This window comes from Aquila chrysaetos, chromosome 2, assembly GCF_900496995.4.
Source record: "Aquila chrysaetos chrysaetos chromosome 2, bAquChr1.4, whole genome shotgun sequence".
NCBI lineage: Eukaryota > Metazoa > Chordata > Aves > Accipitriformes > Accipitridae > Aquila > Aquila chrysaetos.
Genome location: NC_044005.1, coordinates 332,820 through 355,828, shown reverse-complemented (window position 1 = coordinate 355,828; position 23,009 = coordinate 332,820). Strand labels below are relative to the sequence as shown.

General features: G+C 48.0%; 1 long non-coding RNA gene across 1 annotated transcript; it reads right to left on the bottom strand.

Moving 5' to 3' along the window:
• Positions 1–888: 888 nt before the first annotated feature.
• Positions 889–18,878, bottom strand: LOC115338592. The gene is made up of 3 exons (XR_003922440.1): positions 18,713–18,878; positions 15,000–15,066; positions 889–7,278 (listed from the first exon to the last, which is right to left on the bottom strand). It is a non-coding gene; the product is annotated as an uncharacterized LOC115338592 (long non-coding RNA).
• Between the last annotated feature and the right edge of the window lie 4,131 nt (positions 18,879–23,009).

Genomic DNA, 23,009 nt, shown 5'->3' with positions numbered 1-23,009 from the left:
TGGCATCCTCAGCATCCTTCCACCCCCCGCCATGGCAGGGATGAGCAGGGCCTGGGCTGCACAGGGATGTCCACCCCAGAGGCCGGAGGTGAGCCATGGTCAGTGCCCACAGCCGCAGCAACATGTGGGGTGGGAGCCCGCATATTTCCAACACACCCGCTCCTCGTAGGACCCCACGATTTCCAGGCAGGATCCGACCAGTCTCCACAGGGGTGGGCACATGGTCCCCTCAGAGGCACAAGGAGTCTCCCCGTCCTCCCAGCAGCAGGAAAGGTGATTGCCTTTATCAGCTTCTGGCTCGTTCAGTGCAACCGCAGGTACCCTGCTGTCTGCATAAATGCCTAATCTGCATTTTGAGTTGTAATAAGTTACCAGCCTCATTGATAGCTCTGGGCAGCGAAATAAAAGCACCTCTACAATTAAAATGGCAGGTCCTCGAAGAGGAAGACAGTTTTTCAAGTTTTCACCACATTACACTGCGGTAACAAGCCCTGCAGCCTCAGTTTGTCCTTAGCGGCTCTGTAAGAGAGCAGCAGAGGCCGTGCTGAACTGCCACAATCCTCTCACCCCACCAGTAAAACGCATGCTGGCTGTGAACTATCTAGCAGTTGTTTGAAAGAAGAAATGATGGCTACAAATCAGAGAACTAATGTGAAATCCCTACCATTTTCACAGCCACTAACACAGCAATCCAAAGGGAAGCTTGAGCAAGGTTTGAAAACAGCAGGGAAACCCATTTTTGTCGCAGGCCACAATGGCAAAGTAATGCCTAATTACCATTACAAAAACCTTTCTATACAAAGATAAGCGGATAGTCCTCAGCACTACTGAAACTAAAAGCCTGCTAAGTCTTTGTAATTGGTTTAATTTGCTTTATTTTACTCTAGCTAGTAGATAAAAGGAATTGGACCTGCAGTCCAGCTTGTTTAGAAAGCACTCACGGTCCCCATGCACAGAGACGTACGCGGTGCTAGTTTTCCCAAGCCAATAGGTGGAAATTTAAAATGAGCCTCTGGCCGTTCATCCCGCAGTGAGTGCAGGGGATAACTCGGCGTGTGTCGGGGGAGGCACCGCCGCTTGCTGCCGTGCTCAGAGCTGCCCGGCGGTTCGGCCAGGGGGGTCACCGGTGCACAGCCAGCCGGGGCAGCACACCCCCCCCCCAGCACCCACTTCTCTCTTGTCAGCGGACAACACTTTAACGAGATAAAACGTGTAGGAGAGAGTGCTCTTGAGCTCATCCCGGTGCACAGCAGCACAACAGCCAAATCACCGTGAGCTTTCTAAAAAGCCGCCCGCGTTACCTCTGCCCCCACGTTGGAAGACAGTGCTCGGCACTGCTGTGGAACAGAACCGTGCTCAGTGCGGCAGCTTGCCGAAAAAGAACTTTTGAAAAGCAAAGACTGCATGGAAGAGCTCTGGCAGGGACTCACTAGGACCCATTGCTGCTGCCATTCAGGTTTGCAATTAATATCTGATCTGAATATTTCTGGTTTCACTTTTCTACTGCTGCAGGGTTTGTTTCTCCTGTGACAATGACAAGACTCTGCCCTGTGTCAGTAACTGATGTTCACACTGCAGATGACAGTGTGCCACCAATCTGCTGCTGAACCTCTCTGCGGTGAGCGGGAGGGGACCCAACGGCCTCGGTTGGTCGGTGCCGATTCCTCGCTGGAGCTGGGGGATCCCCACGCTCTGGGCAGCCGCTTCCCCTGGGCCACCCGAATGGGCTGTGGTGGTCCCACGCTGGCTGAACACTGCACTGGCACTGCCTCCTGGCCAGGCTGGGGACAAAACCTCCTCTCCACACGCAGATACACATGGCAGCACACAGTGGTGGTGGTGAGCACAAATAACACCCTGCCTGGGCTAGTCCCAGACCCATCCCAGGAGAGGGACCAGCCCATCAGAGGCCCTTCTCCACAAGCCCAGAGGAGCACAGAGGCACAGAAGCAGGTAGGGACCCAAATTACGGGTTTGGAGGAAAGGAGACCCTGCCTGGACCCCTCCCAGGGCTGTCCCAGGGGAAACTCAGGCCCATAGGCCTCTAGTGAAGCCCGTCAAGATGATTCTAGAGGAGCAGGTCTCTGGACCACCTTTCAGACTGAGGGCAGTCACTGCCTGGGGTGTGGGAGACATCATGGGATGCAGGGGAAGAGTGGTTTGGGATTGCGCAGGACTTCTTATGGGAAAGGCATGGATCAAGGCAGTCTCAGGAGGAAGAAGCATGGGAAAATAGAGAGATAAGGAGACAAGTGGAGCCAGTGACCCATAAACGTGTTGCTGGTCAGTGCACTTGTCGGGCCTTTCCCTGCGCCTGACCAGCACCACTTGTCCTGTCGTCCCATCAAACTCCATTTCTAACCCTTTTCCTCTGTGAGGAGGTCTCTATGCTGATGCACGTGTGTGCGTGGGAGCTCCAAGTGTCACAGACTGGGGTGGGTCCAGGGGCCAAAGGCCCATGTGTCCATGGTGCAGGACCTGGAGCAAGTGCGGGTGTGTGAGCGTGGGTGTGGGCACTGGCGAAGATGGAGCAAGACCAGCTGTCGAGTAGGTGATGTGGTTTGGGGACCAGGGGACGTGTGTCTGAGGAGGAGGCACCTGGACGAGTTGGCGACTGCAGAGACCAGGGGACTCCTGGCTAGCTGCAGAGGGGACCGTAACGTCCGGCGGTTTGCCAAGAGACCCATCTGTGTGTGTGTGTGTGCAGGAGGCAGCTGGGGTCGGTGGGATCGAAGGGCAGCTTGGGAGCAGGCTGCATGTTTGAGCCCAGCCCCAAAGGGAACCACACTGGAGGTATGACCTGGGGACACGGAGCTGCAGCAGCCTCTCATGACATTTATTCTTCTTCCACACCACTATAGACGAAGTTCTGAATGTATAATTGACTGGTTTGATTTTAACTCCAAGTAGTCCTAACTCCAAATTAGAGAGACCTCAATAACAGCAATGAGAAGGAAGACTGGGAAGTCCAAAATGCATCTTTGGACATGGACTCTCATTGCAGCCGTAGCTGCAGTGACTGCCAGTGAATGGTTATTTCATGGTGTTCCCTTGTTCTCAATAGATTTCTTGCTTGTGGTTTTCCATACTACAGATATTTTCCATACCTCTCCTACAAAATTAACACTGAAAATCCTGGGTTCATATTTCTGCACTTCACTTTGAAACTACTGTTACGTGTTTCAGTCTACAGATGTATCTCAGCTGGCAGTTTCCTGCCTGCCCAAAGACATGCTTGTGCTTGTAACCTGTCCTCTCATCTACTTCCTCCCCCTTTTTTCTCAGAAACTGGTGTGAATGTCAAATATCCTTGGACTAGCATGTGTGTGCATAGGGCCTCCTTAAAACCAGACTAATTTGTTGAGGATTTGCAGATAACAAGATTTAAGAATAGTTTTATATATAACATAATGTCTAATGATGGCATATATACAGTTGTAATTGGTAAAATAACAATGCCACATTCAGGACTCCATGTTAGTTGGCCCCAAAAGCTACTAAGCCCCCAGACTTTTAAAGGATTTTCAGTGCCTGGAGGTGTAAATAATTATTGAATGGGAATTTCAAGTCACCACAAAACAACAAGAGAAACACAACACTTGAAGCGCAAATCCCACACAGGACTCAGGCTCCACCTGGGTGCGCTGGAAACACTGCTGCTGGTAGAGCTGTTATCAGTACCATACGGCATGTATACACCTACAGACAGATGTTACCACAACAGCAGCATAAGCCATGAACAAATGAAGGGACAACTCCAGCAATGTGTTCAGTCCGGATTTATCTCCTTAAGCATCCCCAGAGAATGCCTCAGGGATTAAAAACCTGTCATCAAGGAGATCAGAAAATCGTTTGCAATCTGCATTGTAAATTGCAGTGATCAAAGCGACTGATTAAAGTAGATATCTGATACAGTGTCACTCTTCTCACTGCTTTGTCAGCTTGTCCACTTGAATTTATACAAGGAGGCACACAGCTGTCTTTTAAGTCAGTTGCTAGAACGTGAAATAACCCAGATGGCCAGGTTTGAAACATCCCTCTTACTACAGCTTTTCCTCAAGTGTTGCTCTTCCAGAGATATGAGAGAGTCTTATTTTCTAATAGATAAAATAGCAAATATCACTGTTTGATACTTTGATTTAGCCTGAGTTGACTATCAGGCCCTTAGAGCTGTGGTTGGGCAGTACATGTGCAGCACTGTGTGGGCATTTTATATGCACCAAGGAGAATTTGGGGTTGTAGAAGTCCAGGAAAGAAAGCACTTTTATTTTCACTGCATTTCTAAATTAATGTTGGCTACAGTAGTGGATCTGTCACTCTCCCTTTTAAAAGCAAGAACAAAACAAGCTATTGCAGAGGCAAAAATGATGAGAGGGAACAGAACTGTCTTGCTGAGCAGAGACTTCAGTTTTCTCTAGTACTTAATATTTTATACACTAACTGGAGTGACACATCATGAGGGACTGGGCCTTTGTAGGAGGCTAATCTTTGTGAGCCAAAAGTCAGTTGTTTGGTGTGGCATTTGACAGAAGTTACCTTGATAAAATAAAAATGAGGCCATTCTTCCACTCTTGCATCGCTACCACACAGAGATACCTGAAATGGGCAGAGCCGTCCCTGCCGCAGGCAGGAGCAGCGGTGCTGGGCGAGCAGAGTCCCCACGGCAGGGGACCTGGCCGTCTGGAGGAGGACAGGCTCTGGAGCCGACGGGCTGCACGGGGTCCACGCACCCTGCAGCGACTGGACCCCCAGGAGTTCCCCCCAGGGTTCTTCAGATTTTTCAGCCCATTTAAAGGCTCAAATTCTGTCAGTAAAAGTTGTTTGGCCACAAGTCTTCTCCCTCACACCGTAGCGCAGCAGCCATTGGGAAATGCAGCAGCGGAGGCAGTGGGAGAAGAGCCTGATCCCGGGGGAGCAGCCCTGCGTCATCCACAGCAGCCCTGGCTCAGCTGCCCGCCCACCGTTCAGTTTCTGCGATTGTACCCAGGCTGGGGACTGCACCTTGCCGGTGCTGGTCAGACGTTGATTTGCGATCTATAATTAATCCAAAGGCAGGAGTTTTGGTTGCTGAGGATGCCTTCAGCCGCCGCTTTGAAAGACCTGTTCCTGGCAGCTCCATCCCCAGGGGTTTGCTTTGAGCTTCTCACCAGGGCTCCAGCCAGGGAGAGATGCCCGTCCTCTGCTCCTGGCAGTGCCGGGGATGGGCACCAGCCGGTGCTTGGCTTACTCTGAAACCCGGCCCTAGATGACCAATTCCAAGACGTGTTTGGAAGTGACTCCTGGACACCATGACCCATGGGCTCCACGGATGGGTGTGCGTACTGCTGCAGGCAGCTGCGGGGCAGGGGATGCCCTCAAGCACCCCTGCAGAGCAAACGGACTCCACTGCACATGACCAAATCCCCCAAAAGCAAGAAGACCTGGCGCTAGCAGCAGTGCGAGCAGCCACCCTTCCAGCCAGCCATGCTCTCTTCTCCAGTATTTCACAGAGATTTCCAGGGAGATCCGTTTGCCTGGAGTTGCATGTGGAGCTATAGGGCTGCGTGCTCTATGGAGGTGGGAGGTGGGAGGGGATGGAGGGGGAGTGGGGGAAGCAACAGAGGAGTGAGGGCACCAGTCTCAGTCAGAGACACCTGCTATGAAGAGGTGGATAGACAGTCTAGCCTAGCACATTCTGGAGAGAGAAGCATTTTCTGCCTCCCAAACATAGCACAAACACTTCTAAAGAGTTCCCTATGGCTTTAGTGCTGCATTATTCAGGGTGACAATAAGACAAAAATAACAGCATGCACTGTATAATTTGCAGACAACTTGACCCAGGACGTGCCTCACCTCTGGCAGGTTCAGAGATGTACAATGCAATTATTCCTCAGTTTTGTTTTCCTTTTTTCCCCCACCTCAGTTTCCTTGTCACAGGTTACAAGGTCTGCTCCACTGCAGAGCATACTTGCCTCCATTAATTGTGCAACATGTTAATAAGCATGTCTGCTTTGCTATCAACTCCCTGTCCCTGGTGTCATTTCTCCCCCAGATGCTGGGGACATCAGGGCAATTAAGAGATGACACCTTAATTTGCATGTCAGAATCTTAATTTCTTCTTTTCTAGAAACGAGGGGAAACATATATTCTGATGTGGACATATTTTGCTCTTTTGTACACAGATATAAATAGGAAGAACTGTACGGGGAAGTGGAAATGCTCTGCACTGCTGAAGATGAAAGGGCAGATGTGATTCAATGAGCTGCTCCCTCAGAAGGGGATGTAGGACCGTGCAATGTCGGCGTGCCCGGTGTGCGCTGGGCAGGAAAGAAGTGCCCCAGTGCCTCGTCCTGCCCCAGCCCTTACCTGTGTCCCCGGTGCCCCCGCCTGCCCCAGTCCATACCTGCACCACCTGACAGCGTCCGCACACAGCCCATGCCCAGCTCCCTGTAGGAAATGCCCTGCTCCCCCAGCTCCCCTTGCTGGGTGCCTACTGTCACACTCCCCCTGACCACTGGTCATCCTCTGAGCAAAGGGCTCTTCGAAAATCCTAGCATTATAAATACCACGGGATTATGCTTTCAGCGTGGGTTAACCACATGGAACCACAGCAAGTGCAAATTGTAACCTAAAATCCAAATCTTCCAAAAGCAATAGTACTGGTATGACTAAAAATGGCATTTTTGGACCCAGTGTGCAATATTTAAAAAGAGCAATTGCAACACAGTCCACCAGCTTCACGTTTAGTTTGCTGTGATAATGGTTTCCCCAGATCTCCTGTCTTAGCTTTTACAGTTGTTCTACTGCCTCTTTTGCAAAGTCCCTGTATTATCTCATCCACTCATGAGTCATAAGCAATTACTAAGAGTCAACAATTCCACTGTTACTTCAGATTGTTGAGCAATTATAATACTACAGCATAATTGTTTCCATTGTGCCTTTTTATTTTTTGGCAACTGACAGTAACAAATATGCTATGTTGGCAAATTGTACCTGTGTTCCATTGTGCATACATGTACATATATGCACACTCATAGACAAGCGCACACACACAGCAGCACTGGACATCACCAGAAATCAGAGGTGACTGAATGGGAATTGGTGTGACATCAGCAGGGGATTATGAACTAAGACTATGCAGGCTACAAAAGCAAAGACAGCAAGTTTAAAAGTAACAAAGCATTTTGACCACATGTAGTATTGCCAGGAAGAGTAAAATACCTCTCACGAAGTACCTGGAGGTGGCCCAGCCTTGAGTGGCACTGTGCTCCTAAGCAGGCAGGGACTATTTCCCAAGTTCTGCTCAGGATTAAAAAGGAGAGAGTTAGTATCCTTAAGTAGAACCGAGAACCAATAATCTACCAGATGGACAGCACATCTAGACAGTAATCTACCAGATGGGTAGCTTTGATTTAACAGTATGTTAAAATCTGAGAAACATTTAAAATGTAACCAGTCAAAATAATTGTTCTTTATCTCATCAAAGGAGAGGAAAGCCAGGTAAAGTTTGTGAACATGGTGCATCAAAATTAAGTGGAAATATATTAACCCACCTCTAGGACAAGCATACATTCCAGCATTTCAAACTGCCTTGTACAAACAAGTGTAGTTTGTACAAACGGGACAGTAAGGATCTCTAAAGCAGTGGGAGAGGGCAGCAACACTGCTGAAGCAGTGATGCATTAACCTATCAGCATCAGTGCATGCCGTGAGGTAGTCACAGAAAAGGCAAATTCAGTACTGAGATATATTCAGTGGTGAATAGAATAGAATAGAATAGAATAGAAGAATAGAATAGAATAGAATAGAATAGAATAGAATAGAATAGAATAGAATAGAATAGAATAGAATAGTTCAGCTGGAAGGGACCTACAATGATCATCTAGTCCAACTCCCTGACCACTTCAAGGCTGACCAAAAGTTAAAGCATGTTATTAAGGGCATTGTCCAAATGCCTTTTCACCATTGACAGGCTTGGGGCATCGACCACCTCTCCAGGAAACCTGTTCCAGTGTTTGACCACCCTCTCAGTAAAGAAATGCTTCCTCATGTCCAGTCTGAACCTTCCCTGGTGCAGCTTTGAACCATTCCCATGTGTCCTGTCCCTGGATCCCAGGGAGAAGAGATCAGCACCTCCCTCTCCAGGTCCCCTCCTCAGGAAGCTGTAGGGAGCAATGAGGTCACTCCTCAGCCTCCTTTTCTGCAAACCAGACAAACCACATTCAAGTACCTGAATCTACTTAAATGGTGGGGCCCAATTTACAGGTTTGCATTCCTGTGCTGTGTTCGTCCCCCCAGTACAGGAATGCAATTAGCACAGCTATAGCTCATTATTTCAGGATGTGCTATGTCAGCATTCATTTGCTTTGCGGAGCCCATTGCAGAGAGGAAAGCATGGCCTTAAAATGCACTGGTTGCAAGTTTGTTTTCAAGCATAACTCAAAACATAGGTTTTAGCTTATAAATCCCATCTCATTTGAAATCCTTGCTACTTAAAGACTTTTTCCTTGCCCACTCATGGGAAGGGAATTCATCTCTAGCCTTGCTCTGCCTGCTGATCTATCAGATCCATGTTTGGACACATGCAAGGGCCAGTCTTGTCACACTCAGCTTGCATCAAAATGTTGAGATTCTTTAACTGAATAGACAAAGTCTGGCATCTTTCTACACTCATTGCACCAGTTTTGCCAGCTAATTACCATGTGTGTGCTCAAAGATTGTTTTCCATAGTTTCTTTTATTAGTTAAAAAAAAAAAAAGCTCCTTTGTACCTGAATAATATCATCAGCAATCTGATCATACTGACATTCTCAGGTGGTTTAAGGTGGGCCTATAAAAAGCAAAATCTTGGTCCTTCTTTGCAGCTCTCTTACAGGAACGTAGGGACTGTTAAAGAGAGGCAGTTGCCTTTTAGTGTCAGATGGCCACCTGGCCAGACACATCCTTACCTTTATCAGCAACAACCTTCCTCTTCACTAAATACCTGCAGAATTCATTTAAAAACTCGGTGACCTTTATTCACACTCCTGGAGAGTAAAGCACATCCCCACAGACAGCAGTGCCATGAACTGCCTCACATTGACTCACAAGTATTTTGTCTCTTGTAGCTTTTTCAGTGTCTGGGCTGATTTGGCACTTTCTCCAATGAAACTTCCAAAATGGAAGTTTAATTAACACCAGCTGTGGTTATTTTCTTCCCTAGGAGGCAGACATCAATTCTGAAAGCAGCTAGACTGACACCACCAGCTTCATGTTCAGAGCCCACCCACACAGTGTGTCTGTGGCACAGCCAGCTGGTGGAGGGCTGGATCTGCTGGTCGTGACTGGGTGAAGCTGGACTTCAGCAGATTACTGATGGGTGAAAGCCCCATTAACACATCCTTCAGGCTCCACCCTTCACACTTTGATGTCATCATATGTATGAAACAGTGAAGTTCTTGGTCAGGTATTTTGAATTTAGATTGCAGAAAGCCTTTGTTCAAGACATGTAGGCTTCCTGCCTTCTCCAAAAGATACATTCATTGTCCACATCATATTATGGATTTCATGGCATCCATGAACCAGAAAATGCTGTATCTCAGGGTAGATTTCTACAGCCCCCATGCTCCATACCAGCTGAAGCTCTGACAGGAGAGAGATCCCCTACATCAATAAACCACGCATGAAGAACTGCAGTATAGAAATAGGTAACACAAAGTCAGGTGAAGTGCCATGAGTTTCTGCTACAGCTTGGAAACACTGGAGTAGGCAAATGTTCCTGGAGGCATGAGTAGGTCACAGGGCGACCATGAGCCAAGAATATGGTACAGACAAATGCATTCTTGTGTGTCAGGCAAGATATTTCATAGGACAGGCAAGCGCTGTGCAAAGCCCTGTGAGAACTCACCTGTACCACTATGGACATTTCTCATTACTCAAGTTCAAGAAAGATAAATTCTGTCTAGGATGAAAGCAAACAAAGACTAAGCAGTCGATTAGGGACATGGAGGGCCTATGGAAGAAGATGACTAGAAGGAGGAAGACAAAGGCTGAGAGGGCTACCATCACTTTAAATAAAGACATAAATGATTAAGGCCAAAGGAGGAAAAGAGCTATTTAAGTGCAAGAAAAAATATGATAAAGAACACAAAACAATTCAGAACTACTTTCCAAGAAGACCTCACCATAAACAGTGTAGTAGCAAATGTCACTTGGTGAATTTGTAAGGAATGTTGAGGAAATCATGCACGCTCTCTACGTTTCTGCAAAGTTCATGCAGAGGGAACCAAAACCAATCTAACCAATTGTTAGAGTCACAAATGAGCTGTGAAAGTTTTACCCCATGGCTGGAGCGCATTTTGTATCCCATATAAACATGGCCAACTGGTGTGTTTAACAGAGGAGCTGCACAGCTTGTTTTCAGTCAGAAAAGGTGATAGGAGCAATGGGCTATTTTTACAGTTTGGAAGAGTCATATTTGCCTTGCTGTGCTTTGGGCACAGATCCAGATGTTCTAGGTTGGAATATGACCAGCATTTCCACCACACTGGTGTAACCTCCACTCACTTGTTTTTCAAAGCCTGTGTTATTTCCATGATGGTCTTTTGGCACCATCCATCCCAACCTATGGCTCTGGTTACACTTGTCTTTCCTCCAGGCTGCAGCTACTGAAATTATCCCCATCTAGCCCCTGGGAAAGGGTCTAAATGGGGCATCCACCTGTGTGCCACTGCCAGCCTGCCTGGCTTTGCCATCAGGACAGAGCTGGCCCAGGGGCAGCCTGAAGACATCCAAGGGGAAGTCCTCCATGGGTCAGGGGAATTAATTGGACTTGAGGCTGGACAGGACTGCTGGAGGTTCTCCTCTGCAATGCCAGGTCCCAACGGCACCACATTCAAAGCTCATCAGATGGACTGAAATCCTGCTTCTAGCCTTCGGGGAACAGATGCAAGCTTCTCAGGAGATGAGAAGAACCACAAATGCCTGGAGGTGCTCAAGGCTATTAGGGCTTTTCAGCTGGATAACAGTGGCAAGACCAAGGGAAAGCATTCCTGGCACTTGAGGAGCACCACAGAGCTCGCTGTCCTCATCCCCTGCAGAGCCAGTGGCAGCAGCTGTAAGAAACGGGATGCACAAATGTTGTAAGTGGCACCAGTCCTAGCGCCCTTTCTCAGTGCTTTGGAGCACCCACTGGTGTCCTGCCAGGCACAGGAAGGATTCTCTCACCTGAGGTTGATCAGGCCGGGGGCATTTGGCCACTCTCGGAAGCCCCTGAGATGGCTCCAGGTTGAAGGAGGAAAGGGGACTGGCAGTGCAAGCATCTCCCGGTAGGCATGACCAGCCTGTGGGACCGGGAGGCAGGTCTTGCTCACGTGCTCAGGGAATAGCTGATCGCCAGCTCTGAGGTCAGGAAGGAATTTTCCCCCGTGGCAGATTGGCACTGGTCCCTGGGGGTTTTTTGCCTTCCTCTGCAGCATTGAGCATGGCCACATGTCAGGGCTCCTCTGGTCCATTTTGGCTAGATTATTGCATATGCTGTTCTTGCACCGCGAGGGTGCCACTCATACCCTGCATCCAGGGGGAGGAAGGAATTTTTCTTCCCCCAGGGTGAAATGTCACTGGTCCCCAGGGGGGGTTTTACCTTCCTTTGTAGCACTGGGTATGGCCGCTTGTCAGGGCTTCTCTGGGCCATTTTGGCTAGGTTCTTGCCTGCTGCTCTTGCACCTCCAAGGTGCCACTTGTGCCCTGGCTCTCTTGGGCTCTCTTTCCCATTGCAAGTTTGTATTGGGAGCAAGCTCTGCTCTTTCCTTGGCTCCATTTCCTGAGGTGTTCTTGCTTGTGCAAAACAGCCTGTGCTTGGAAGGGCTCCAGGCTTGCTGCACCATCAGGAGCTGCCACTTTTCAGCTGTCCCTACATGCAATACAAGCACAGGGCAGGCACGACAGTGCTTTTCATGCATTGCTGGCCAAGAAGCACAGCGGAGCAACTTTTTGAAGGCAAAAAGTATAATTGTCATTGATCTGTGTAGTACTTCTGAAAATAACACATGGTACCACACACCTCCTCTTTTTCTTTTGTGTGTGATTGGTCCTAAGTCTCACTCTTCACATTCTCACTCTTCGGCAAACAGAGACTGCTTGGCCTGTATTCCTGCCTCTACTTTCTGTAGCTGTGTGATTTTCCTTTGCCAGACCCCAAATGATGTGTTTTCAACCTAAACTGAAGAACGCATCAGCCTGCTCCTAGCTACACATGTGCATTATGTTAATGCTTGTGAGCATCAGCTCTGAAACAGATTCAGAAAAATAAAATAAAATCCTGTTTCCATTTGTAACCTTTCTGCCATGTGTCCTTGAAAGTGTTTTTGGAGCTGAAAAAACCCTGGCATTTCAGGCAAATGACAGTCTCATTCGACTCATCGTGAGTGCAGAAGATTAGAATAGAATAGAATACGCATGTTATGCATGGAGTTCTGCATGACAAGCTATGAGCTGGGCCTGAGGGCTCCCTCCAGGAGAGCAGCTCTCTGCAGTGCAGGTCCCAGGCCCATCCAGGAGACAAGGGCAGGGACAGGCACACCTGCAACATGGCTCAGGCAGGGACTGAAGGCTCCAGGCTGAGCTGGGACATGTCCCCTGGGCCCTTGGCAGGAGACAGGGTGGGACGGGTGTCCCAGGGGTGGCCAGTCCCAGCCATTGAGGCCTGTGAGCACCCCCAGTACCCTGACAGAAGTAGATTTGCACAGCTCATATGCTCTCCTTTAGACACTTATGGTCGGCCAGTTTGGGCCAGATGGACCTTCACTCTGATGCAGTACTGTTGTTCTCAGGCTCTTCTGTTTTATTATGTTTTCCCAAGGGAAATGGCTCAGGCATTTCCAAAAATGAGCACAAGAAAAAAAAAAATCCAGGGGGAAATGAACAGGTATTGTTCACATCAAAAAGATTTGCAACCAATTAGTTCAGGAGCATTTCATGCTTCATTGAGGGCTTGATCTTCGAGCCTCACTAGTGTCAGAGATGTGTTTTTTGCCATCCTGTAGAAACCCGACTAAACTGGATGAACACAGAAGACTTTCAAAAACTGCACTTCACATATGCTTTTTGCAAATTTGTTCAGATGATCAAATTATCTCGAGATGATCCACAGCTCTCACCCCCATCAGAAGGTACATGCCTCCTTCCCACAACATGACAGAACCGATGTCTAGGCTGGGACATGATTACCCATTAAATCCTTCTTCTAGTGCAGGGCTGGGAAGAAATGTCATCAAAGATTTCCTCAGCATGTACTGTTAGGGAAAGAAGGAGGTAGGAAGAAGGATAGGATAGGATAGGATAGGATAGGATAGGATAGGATAGGATAGTTCAGTTGGAAGGGACCTACATCTAGTCCTACTGCCTGAGCACTTCAGGGGTGACCAAAAGTTAAAGCATGTTATTAAGGCTATGGTCCAAATGCCTCTTCAAGACTGATATTGCCATTTGAAATGGAGATGTTTTAAAACTACTGTGAGTCTCACTAGGAAAACTTAGGTGAGCTCAGCTGGAAGCAGTTCACGGCGGGAAAGGCTGTGATGACCACAGGAACTCAGTAACTGTTTTGCAAGAGAAGATCAGAAGAACTTGACTTGTCTAACCTGGCAAAACGAGGGCAACAAGGAGATGTGACTGCTGTATGTCAGCACAGTAGAAGGACTAGAGAGTACAAGTAACAATTCATGATAACCGTAATATGAGCACAAAGACAAATGGAAACCCCTCCAGTGCCAGCCACCCTGCGTACAGGTCCCCACGGCTATGTTTGAAACAGACCTATTGAAACCTCTTCAGACCTTGTTGAAACCTCTCTGCTTGGCACAGTGGTAATAACAACATGCAAATACACAAATACGTTGCCTTAAGGAGGCATGCAGACACTTACATGATGAGCATGGAGGTGGGCTTATCAGCAAATAAGTCAAGACCAAAAAAAAAAGAGCTATCCGATGGAGGAGAAAGAGAGGAAACTGAGGCCAAAAAAAATTTACCATCTCCCATTTCTGCCTTTGGGTCTCTGTGAACTGGTAGGCTTTCCCTGGGGCCTCTGCCCTGGCACAGGACAGCACCCTGGAGCAAAGTGTCCACCTCCACCCTCATCTGCCAACAGCAGCGAGGAAGGAAGACCCACAGCCATGGAGAGAAGAGCCTGCCAGCATCCCTCCAGGGCTACGGATCAGGTCACAGCCCAGCTTGCTAAAGAAAAGTTAGCATTTAAAAAATAATCAACATTTACTGACAGAATGAGCAGGCTCAAAGCTTGCATAAGCAGTAAGATGAAAAGCAGCAGGAAAAAGTAAATGAATAGAAGCCCCACGGGCAGCAGAGTTGATTCTATAACCAAGCACAAGGTAAGAACAGATTGACAGTTCTCTAAGACTAATTATTAGCAAAAAAAGAGAGCAGCCATGTGGTAAGGAGCTTTCCTGAAATCTCTTCCAAATGAAAAAGCAAGATATTGGAGAACGGTGGAAAAGTCTGATGCTAATGAATGTGTTATGTTAAAAAAAAAAAAAAAGATGAAAAAATAGACTATGAGTCTCATTTATGGCTGAAGAACAGTGGAAAGATGTTACAAACATTTCAGAAGACTTCTATTGTGTGAATTTGATCAAAACGTAGCCTGGTTTAGTGGAAAAAACTGTTCTTCTGCTTTATGGCGCTTTACCAGGGTGGATGCGGGACAGTCTGGAGATGCATAAATGAGAGAGGCAGCTGACTGTGCAGCAGATGGCATGGCTTCACACACAGCAGGGTGTGATCACACGAGTATGCCCGAAGACCCCCGAGCAGCAGCCCCGTGTGTGGGCAGGGCGAGGGGAGCAGCACGCAGAGCCCGCGCAGGCTGGGGCGTCCTCGCTGGTGGGCATCTCCTCCTGCCGCTGCCGGGCACGGGGCATGGGGCGCGGGCACAGGCGGGCACGGCTGACCAGCCCAGCAGCGCCTGCACCGTCACACGGCGGAACAGTCGGGCACAGGTGTGGATTAAATGTTATCAGGTACCTGAGGTCCGAGAGCGCCTTTGCCGAGGGGCAGCCTGCAGGCACGAGCAAGCCGGTCCTGTGTTCTCCTGGCAATGAAAAAAATGCATAGAAGATGCATAAGGCACAGGATGTCTCTGTAAGGGTGCCTCTTACATCAGGACACCTTCGAATGGGAGAGCAATTGGGAAGAGCAGTGTAACACTGTGACCCCATTGGACTGCCAGATTGTGATCTTGCTGTCTGCTGCAAAAGAAACTAACTTCTTCCTTTGTAGGTGAATAACAGATCACCCTGATATTATGGGTAGACAAATACTTTTGCAAGAACTCGGGGGGGGGGGGGGGGGGAAGCCACAGCAAAACATCAAAAATAATGAATTAAATTATTTGATGAGATGTAGTAGGGTGTGACAATTAGTAATAGCCGCTAGAAATAATAGACCTGCTTCATCTAGCCAAGCAAAAGAAAGATGTGCTTGAGCCTCATGATAAAAAGTTCAGAATGACAGACCCCTTTTTCAAAAGCTGCCCAAAGAAGGGTTGATGCTCTGTTACACCAGTTTTTAGTTTCACTAAGTTGATATAGAAGGAAACCAAAAAGCCTCTGCTCTTCTAATTCCTTAATATGCTGTTTGTGAGGTTTGGGTTTGCTATTTACATCTCCAAACAAATTATAGAGTGATTTCCCAAGATAGCTAATATCTAGTTCATTAAAATTTTATGCTCTGTCACAGGGTCCCATGAAGCATGAAGCAAGAACGGTGCATCTGTCCATAGCAACACCTTACCCTTACAAATCACTCCATGTGCTGGGACAAAGATTCCCCCTACCAGTTGTGTCCATCCCTACCGTTTCCAGTGTCACGTAGTTGACACTGCCACATTGTACAGAGCCACAGAAATCAGCACCTGGAAAGGCTGAGAACCCTTGTGAAAGCCCCATGCCTCGCATTTGGGGTGAACAGAAATGTAGATCCATCCATGTGTGTTTACAGTGTGATGTGCAGCCCCTGCAGCCAGGGACTGGCCCTGGACAAACAGCAGTAGAATGAGCTGGGAAATGATTTAGTTACTGAGATCCCATTGTAGGGAGCAAAGCCAGCTTCCCACCTGAAAATCAGAAAAATTGGGAAAACATTCAGTAGCTGGAGCCTAAGGCATACTCCTGCACTATTTGCAAGGAGCACTCCGTGAAGTGGCTCTTGTTTTTCAGGGGATGCGGGAGAGGGGAGCGTGCCCTGATTTCCCAGCAGCCAGCACGGATACCACCCTCGCAGTGCTGCCCCATCAGATCATCCTCCTGTAGTCCTGGGGGACAGCTGCGGAGTAAATGGGTCTGCTACAGAGCTGACAGTAACAGCAGCAGTCATGTTCACCATGTTATTAGCACAAGCACAATTGCGAGGCCAATTGCTGCATGGCAGGAAGGGAGCTGGACACTATTTTTCAGGAAGCATTTTTCTGGCTTATTCAGTTGCAGAAAAACTCCTGTTTGACTTTGTGGATAAATACCAGATTAATTGAAAAATCAGTTTAGACTCGATGATCTTAAAGGTCTTTTCCAACCTGAATGATTCTATAATTCTAATTTTCCTGGTGTAAATTAAGATAGATATCAAATATATGTAAATTATGTCACACATCCTTAAGCTATATTTTTAATTAAATATATTATTTTAAACTAAAAATATATGTTTCTTTATATATTTGAATGTAAGTGCCTTTGTAGATCTTTTTCTGGATTTATGACAAATTAAGCGACAAACTATATTAAAATGAAAATCTTCAATAGACATTTTTTGTTCAAATGGATTCTAAACAACCTATAGCGAAATAAAAGTGGGGGGGACATAGGTTGGGGTTTGGGGTTTTTTTAACATATGAGAAGACCCTGGGTAAACCTCCTATGGTTTGCAGTGGTATCTTTCAAACTTTCCCCTACCTGGAACCTGTTTCATGCCATGAAATAGATGTGCAGTGCTTCCGAAGGCCGAGTGACGTGGAGCGCTGATGACGTAGGGCAGGATGCAGGACGTGCTGCTGTGCTCGAGAAGGGCAGGCAGCATCCTTAACCTCTGCCGAAACACAGGCACCTCTGGCTGCAGCTGGAGCTTGTGCCAGCGAGGACCGGGAGCCCGGCCGCGGGGCAGGTGGACCCCGCCATCGTGTCCTGTGCAGAGGCAGCCGCCTTGCTGGAGTGCTCCCGGGGAAGAGACACTGGGTCCCAAGGACTTCTGCCTGGAGGGTTTGCGGTGCTCCCCCTCGGCAGCTCCAGCCAGCAGCCAAGACAGCGCCACACACACACAGGCATGCACAAGCACACGTGCGCTCACACACACGTGCGCAGAGACGCAGCTCAAGCCAGGCACCCCCAGCCCTGCGCTGACCTCACCCACCCTCGCATCTCCTCCTGCCCTTCCCCTCCTTAATTCCTGCGGGACCCCTCGCCCACCTTCAGCCCTGCCGTGAGCATCCCATCACAGGGCCACAGGGTCCACAGCAGGTTTACACAGGACCACAGCCCCCACCAGCACCCCATAACGAGCCTGTGTTCTCCCATGAGCCCCGGGACCACCTTGTTCCCTTTCCTGTGGGGAACCAAGGTGGGGCCCACCCTCCCCAGGGTCGCCCTGGGTGTCCCCCCACAGCCCATCTGTTGGTGACCCTCAGCTCTGGCCACTGCTATCTCCTGCTCAAGGGTTTGTGTATCTGGCTGTGGTTTATTATCTCTTTTGCCTCCTCTGTTTTTAGCTGGATACCTGTTAACCAGATGTTCTCACAAATCAGATGTCCCTTGTTCAGGTATCTACAGACCCTTACAGCCCACACAGCCTTGCAAGGAACTTCCAGCCCCTGGCCCCAGCCCCCAGGAGCGGTGGGCCCCGGCACGCAGCCCCGGCTGCCGAGGGGCAGCTCCCATGGCCAGAAGCAGCCGCGCTCTCCGCAGGACCTGGGATGCTCCTTGCCAGGGAGTCCCTCTCTGCACGGGAGCATGGAGAGCTGCCCTGGCGCAGGCAGCATCTCTGCCCAGCAGCAGCACCGCTCTCACTGCTTTCAGTGTATTGCCATGCTGAAGTAGTAACAGCCTTAGCACAATGCGTTTCCTGGGGAATAAATACCTCATTTGGAGGAGTTAATGTTCCCCAGCTCATGCTAAGGGCTATTAATGTCAGCCGCTCATTAATACCAGGCATTACCATGGACCGATGTTATTCTTGGTTTAATGCAGAGAAGGTGGATATAATCCTGGACATACGGATTCTTTCCCATGTGATGCTGATTTAGGACTATGTACACAGAATCTCAGGAAGCTGATCTGTACACTCAGTGCTTCAGGAGACGTGTGAGCGGGGCGGCAGGGCTGGCAGCTGCCTCTGCAGCCATGATAAGAGTACCCCTCACCTCTGGGAGTTGGTGTGGGATGCCCCAGGCCCTACCTGAGACAGTCTCTGCCCTAACACCCTCCTGACAGCAGAGCCCGGGCGGGAAGGATGTGGAGAGGGTTTTCTCCTTTGCAGCTGGGAAAGGTGAATTAAGACTAACGGAAGGAAAAGTTGTGATCAGAAATAACAAGGATGAAAAACTGTAGACCAGCCTTTTAGAAGCAATGGGTAAAATCTGGATTTTCTTGGGCTTTATCAAACATGGGTTGTTTTTCTGGTAGAGTGGGAAGCAGCCGTAAGTGCTAAGATGGAAAACACCAGCCTCCAGAACTGGACATGGCATTTCCTACCTGTGAAGTGTGATGAGAGGAGAGAGCCAGGCTGTGCTGTGCAGCAGGGCTGTGCCTTCCTGAGGAGCGCTGCCTGTCCCCAACCCCATCGCTCGGTACCCGAGATGCAGAGGTCGTGCTTTGCAGACTCGTCTGGCAGTGAAGGAGCGTGGTGCTTCCTCGGGCTGCTCTCCCCTCCTCCCTGCAGCCTTGTAGACACTGATTACCCTCTCCTGGCAGCAAGCCATACCCTGCAGACTGTAAGACTCAGTGGTACACACTGCACACATCATTAAGCACAGCAGCTGTGACCAACCTTTTCCTTTCTGGGTGAAAGCCAGCAGGAACAGGCGCGATGAATGCAGACCATAGAACAGCTTCATTAGGCAGTGATGGGGCAATACTATTTTTACTGTGAGGTGTGGACAGGAACCAATTGTGCTTGTGCAGACTGCTCCTGAAATCTGTCACAGTGCCCTATTGCCTTACAGAGGTAGGAGAAATACTTTGCAGCACAAGAAACCATACCAGGTACAGACTGGGAACAGCACTTCAAGGGTAAAGCACGTGCTATCCCTTTCTCCTTCAAAGCTGTGAAAGAAGGTAATTTCTGGAATCGCTGCTGTCTTCTATTTTAGTGCACCGCTATCTAGGTCACTCACAAGCAGTTACATCCCCACTGCTACTGTTCGTCCAGCTCAGTGACAAGATTGAATAGAGCATCAGTGTCGCAAGAGAAACAGAGACTTCAGGATGAATTTTACATACAGGAGCACAGTTTGCCTCTCTCTGATGATGTCTCCTCATGTGCGTTGTGGTGCTTTCCCATGTGTCTGCTGCTGTGACACGAGGATGGTGCCCTTTCCTCGGCTCCATGGGAAAGGGCAAATGTATTTGCCCATCTGGCTCCAAAATGGAGGGATCACTCAAGAACTTGCAACTGTTTTTCTGCATACAGGGGGGCACAGCATAAACTCAAAACTGGGCACCTGCTTTACCATTAACTATCTATGTTCTGTAAAATGAGTGTTAGATCGGTCTAGTTGTTTACCTGGGTCAGGCTTTGAGGTGCGAAGGGAGGCTTCCATGACCAAGACAGCCACTTATTTTTGTTTTTCAGGAAAAACATGCTTGTGCATGTAAGACTTGGGAGCCCATCTCCAGAGCTGGAAGCGAGCCCTTCGGCAGAGCACCGCGGGGTGTGCTCCTGTAATCAGCTTTCTGCAGCCCTCGCCATCTGCCGGGTGACCAGCTCCTGCGCTTAGCGCTTTTCCTGGCAGAGCTCCATCCCTAAGCTAATCACAAATGTCTCATCCCCAAGGGAGATGTTTTTGTTTGTCTGTCCCCAAACCACAGTTTGAGCTCAGGCTGAACACAAAGCGAGCTGCTAATATGTCTGAAGCAAGTTCCCAGGCTACACCTGGTTTTATGTGATTTTTTCCTTTTCAGCATTCCCTTTCAGTAATCATCCTCCTCTGTCTGCCCAAAGTGTTGATATCAATTGCAGATCAGACGCATCATTTTTCCTCTCTGTCGGTGGGGATTTTGCCTGGATATATAGGTCAGGATTGGTCCTTTTCATCCCATTGTCTGTCATATCTTTCAGTCTTCACAGAACCTAATATTTCTCCTGACTTTTTCGAAATGCTCCATTTGCACTTCTTTTTTCCTCAACCCGGCTCTACTCTCCTGGCATTGTGACTTCTCTCCATTCGCTGTCTGATGTTAGAGACAATGCACTGGACAATGTTTTATACATGATCCAGAATTTCCTTAAGCCTTTGAGCCTTTTGCTCAGATATCCTTCTGGATTTGTCAGACAGATACTTCCATTACACAACTCAAATGTTCAATAATAATAGTCTGGATCTTTTAAAAAATCAAAACTTACTCCCACTGGAAATCAATCATCAGACAGACAAGAGACAAGTAGGATAGCTGAGAATTGCCTGCCAACTTTCTTTCACTATAAAAGCTCATGAAAGCAGGCAAAATATAAATGACTTGTCAAAGACAGCTTAAAGAGAGAAACTGAGGATATAATTATGGCCGCACAGACACAAAGTATTTGCACAGATACGCTGCAGTTAGGGCATGTATAGAGAAAGATGTGTCAGAAGTGCAGGGCTGTAAGTCACGCTCTGAGCAGATGTTCCAGGAGGCCACAGCAAGCACAAATTACGGGATGACAAACTTGGCAGCATTGCGCTAAGGACATTGTGCAGGTTGGAGAGCAGTATTGCTTGCCTGACCCCTACCCTCACCGGTCATATGCAGTTCTGGTCCCATTCTGGTCCCCACAATTTAAGAAAGAGGCGGACAGTCTGGAGAGGGTCCAATTGAGAGCCATAAAGATGATCCAAGTTCTGGAGAACCTGCCCTATGAGGAAAGACTGATGGAGTTAGGTCCCTTCTTCCTGGAGACGAGAAGGCTCAGAGGGGACCTCATCACAGCATTCCAGTACTTAAAGGGTGGCTCCAGAGAGGACGGAGGCTCTCTCTTCACAAGGAGCCACATGGAGAACACAAGGGGCGACAGGTACAAGTTGCACTTGGAGAGGTTTCATCTCGATGTAAGAAAGAAATTTTTTACAGTGAGAACAATCATTCACTGGAACAACCTCCCCAGGGATGTGGTGGAGTCCCCATCACTGGAGGTTTTCAACATGCGGCTGGACAGGGTGCTAGATTATCTCATCTAGGCTCCCTTTCCCACAAAAGACTGGATAAGATGATCTTTCAAGGTACCTTCCAACCTGGGCTGCTCTATGATTCTACAATTCTATGATCTGTAAAAAATAAGGATGCAAAAATATTATAGGATTTTTTAGTTGTTACTGTACAAGAACTCTCTATTTGAAGATCAAACATGGTGGTTACCAAAACAAATGAAGGTGCCTCATACCATGCTTTTCTTTGTAATTTGATTAATTTTTAAAAAATAACAATGTAAATAAACATTGGCAAATACACTCATTTATGACAAAAAATGAAGAACATCTGAGACATGACAAATATGATTCTATGAAAGTGAGATTCTATGATTCTATGAAATATGAGCATAAACTCCATTATTTTTGGTGTGCATTCACCGTGGCAGTACCACAGCATTGCAGAGGCTGGAGTCTGGCTGCATTTGCTGTCATGAGCCCTTCAGGACACAACAGTAGAAGCAATTCTGAACCGCTGACGGAAGCGATCCGTATGCCTGTGCAGTCCTGCCCTGCCTGTGCCCCTCACACATGCTGGCAGAGCCATGCTGAGATGATGAGCTAACACTCCTGGCTTCTGAGCCTGGGGAGTGCTGGAGGGAGGGAGACCATGGGGGCTGCTGCAGACCTCCGGGACTGTAGTGGACCAGAGCAGGAGCCCCCCTGGATGGCAGCCCCCACCTCACAGCCATCTCTCCCTGAGCACTTGCAATCCCCTCTCTCACCCCCATCGCCTTGTCCAACGTTTTCTGCACTCCACAGTAATTTTCTGTGCTGAGAATCAAAGCTCTCCTTTGTCCCTTCTCTATCTTAATGTCACGTCCACCGTACTAACGCTCAGTGTGTGTCTATCATTAAACATATTTTTATTTATGCATGAATAATTGAAACCTTGCATTATTAACATTTTAATTAATCCTTACACAAGGTTTGGGTTTTTTAAATTCCTGCTTTTATCTCCCTATCTTGAGGCATCTTTATAAGGCGTTTAACTACTAACTTTCTCTCCTGTCACTTGTATGACTCTTTAACTCTGTAGCATGTGCGGAGATCATCTTTAGAACAAGTCACTGCTGAAAACTGTGGAATTGACTCTTCATAAAAACACTTCACCATTTGTGATTTCTGCCATTGCTAAGTTCTCTCCTGGAACGTTTAATGCCCTTTGTCCTGTACTGCTGCAGTTTATCCTATCTCTTCTGATAGCCTCCTCTTCCATGAGGAACCCAGATCACTTTCTCTGATTCGTAACTGGCAACACTGTGAAATAACCACATGCTTTCCATTGGGAAAGGCAGACTGGGAGCTAGCGGATGCCCATGACTATAGGGGGATGAATTATTTAGTATTTTGTTTAATGTTTCTGCCACAAATGCAGAAACAGGCTAATGAACCTACTGTGAAGCTGTATGTCTCTTTCCTATTCATAAGCACAAAGTTTGTCTTCCAGCACTGACCTCCCAAACAGTGGTAACCCATGGAAAATAAAGCTGAAGGACTTTGTCAGTACAGACAGACTTGGAACTAAAAAAAACAAAAACAAAACAAAACAAAACAAAAACCAAAAAAAAGAAAAAAAATAGCAATGCCAGTAGGTATAAAGGAGC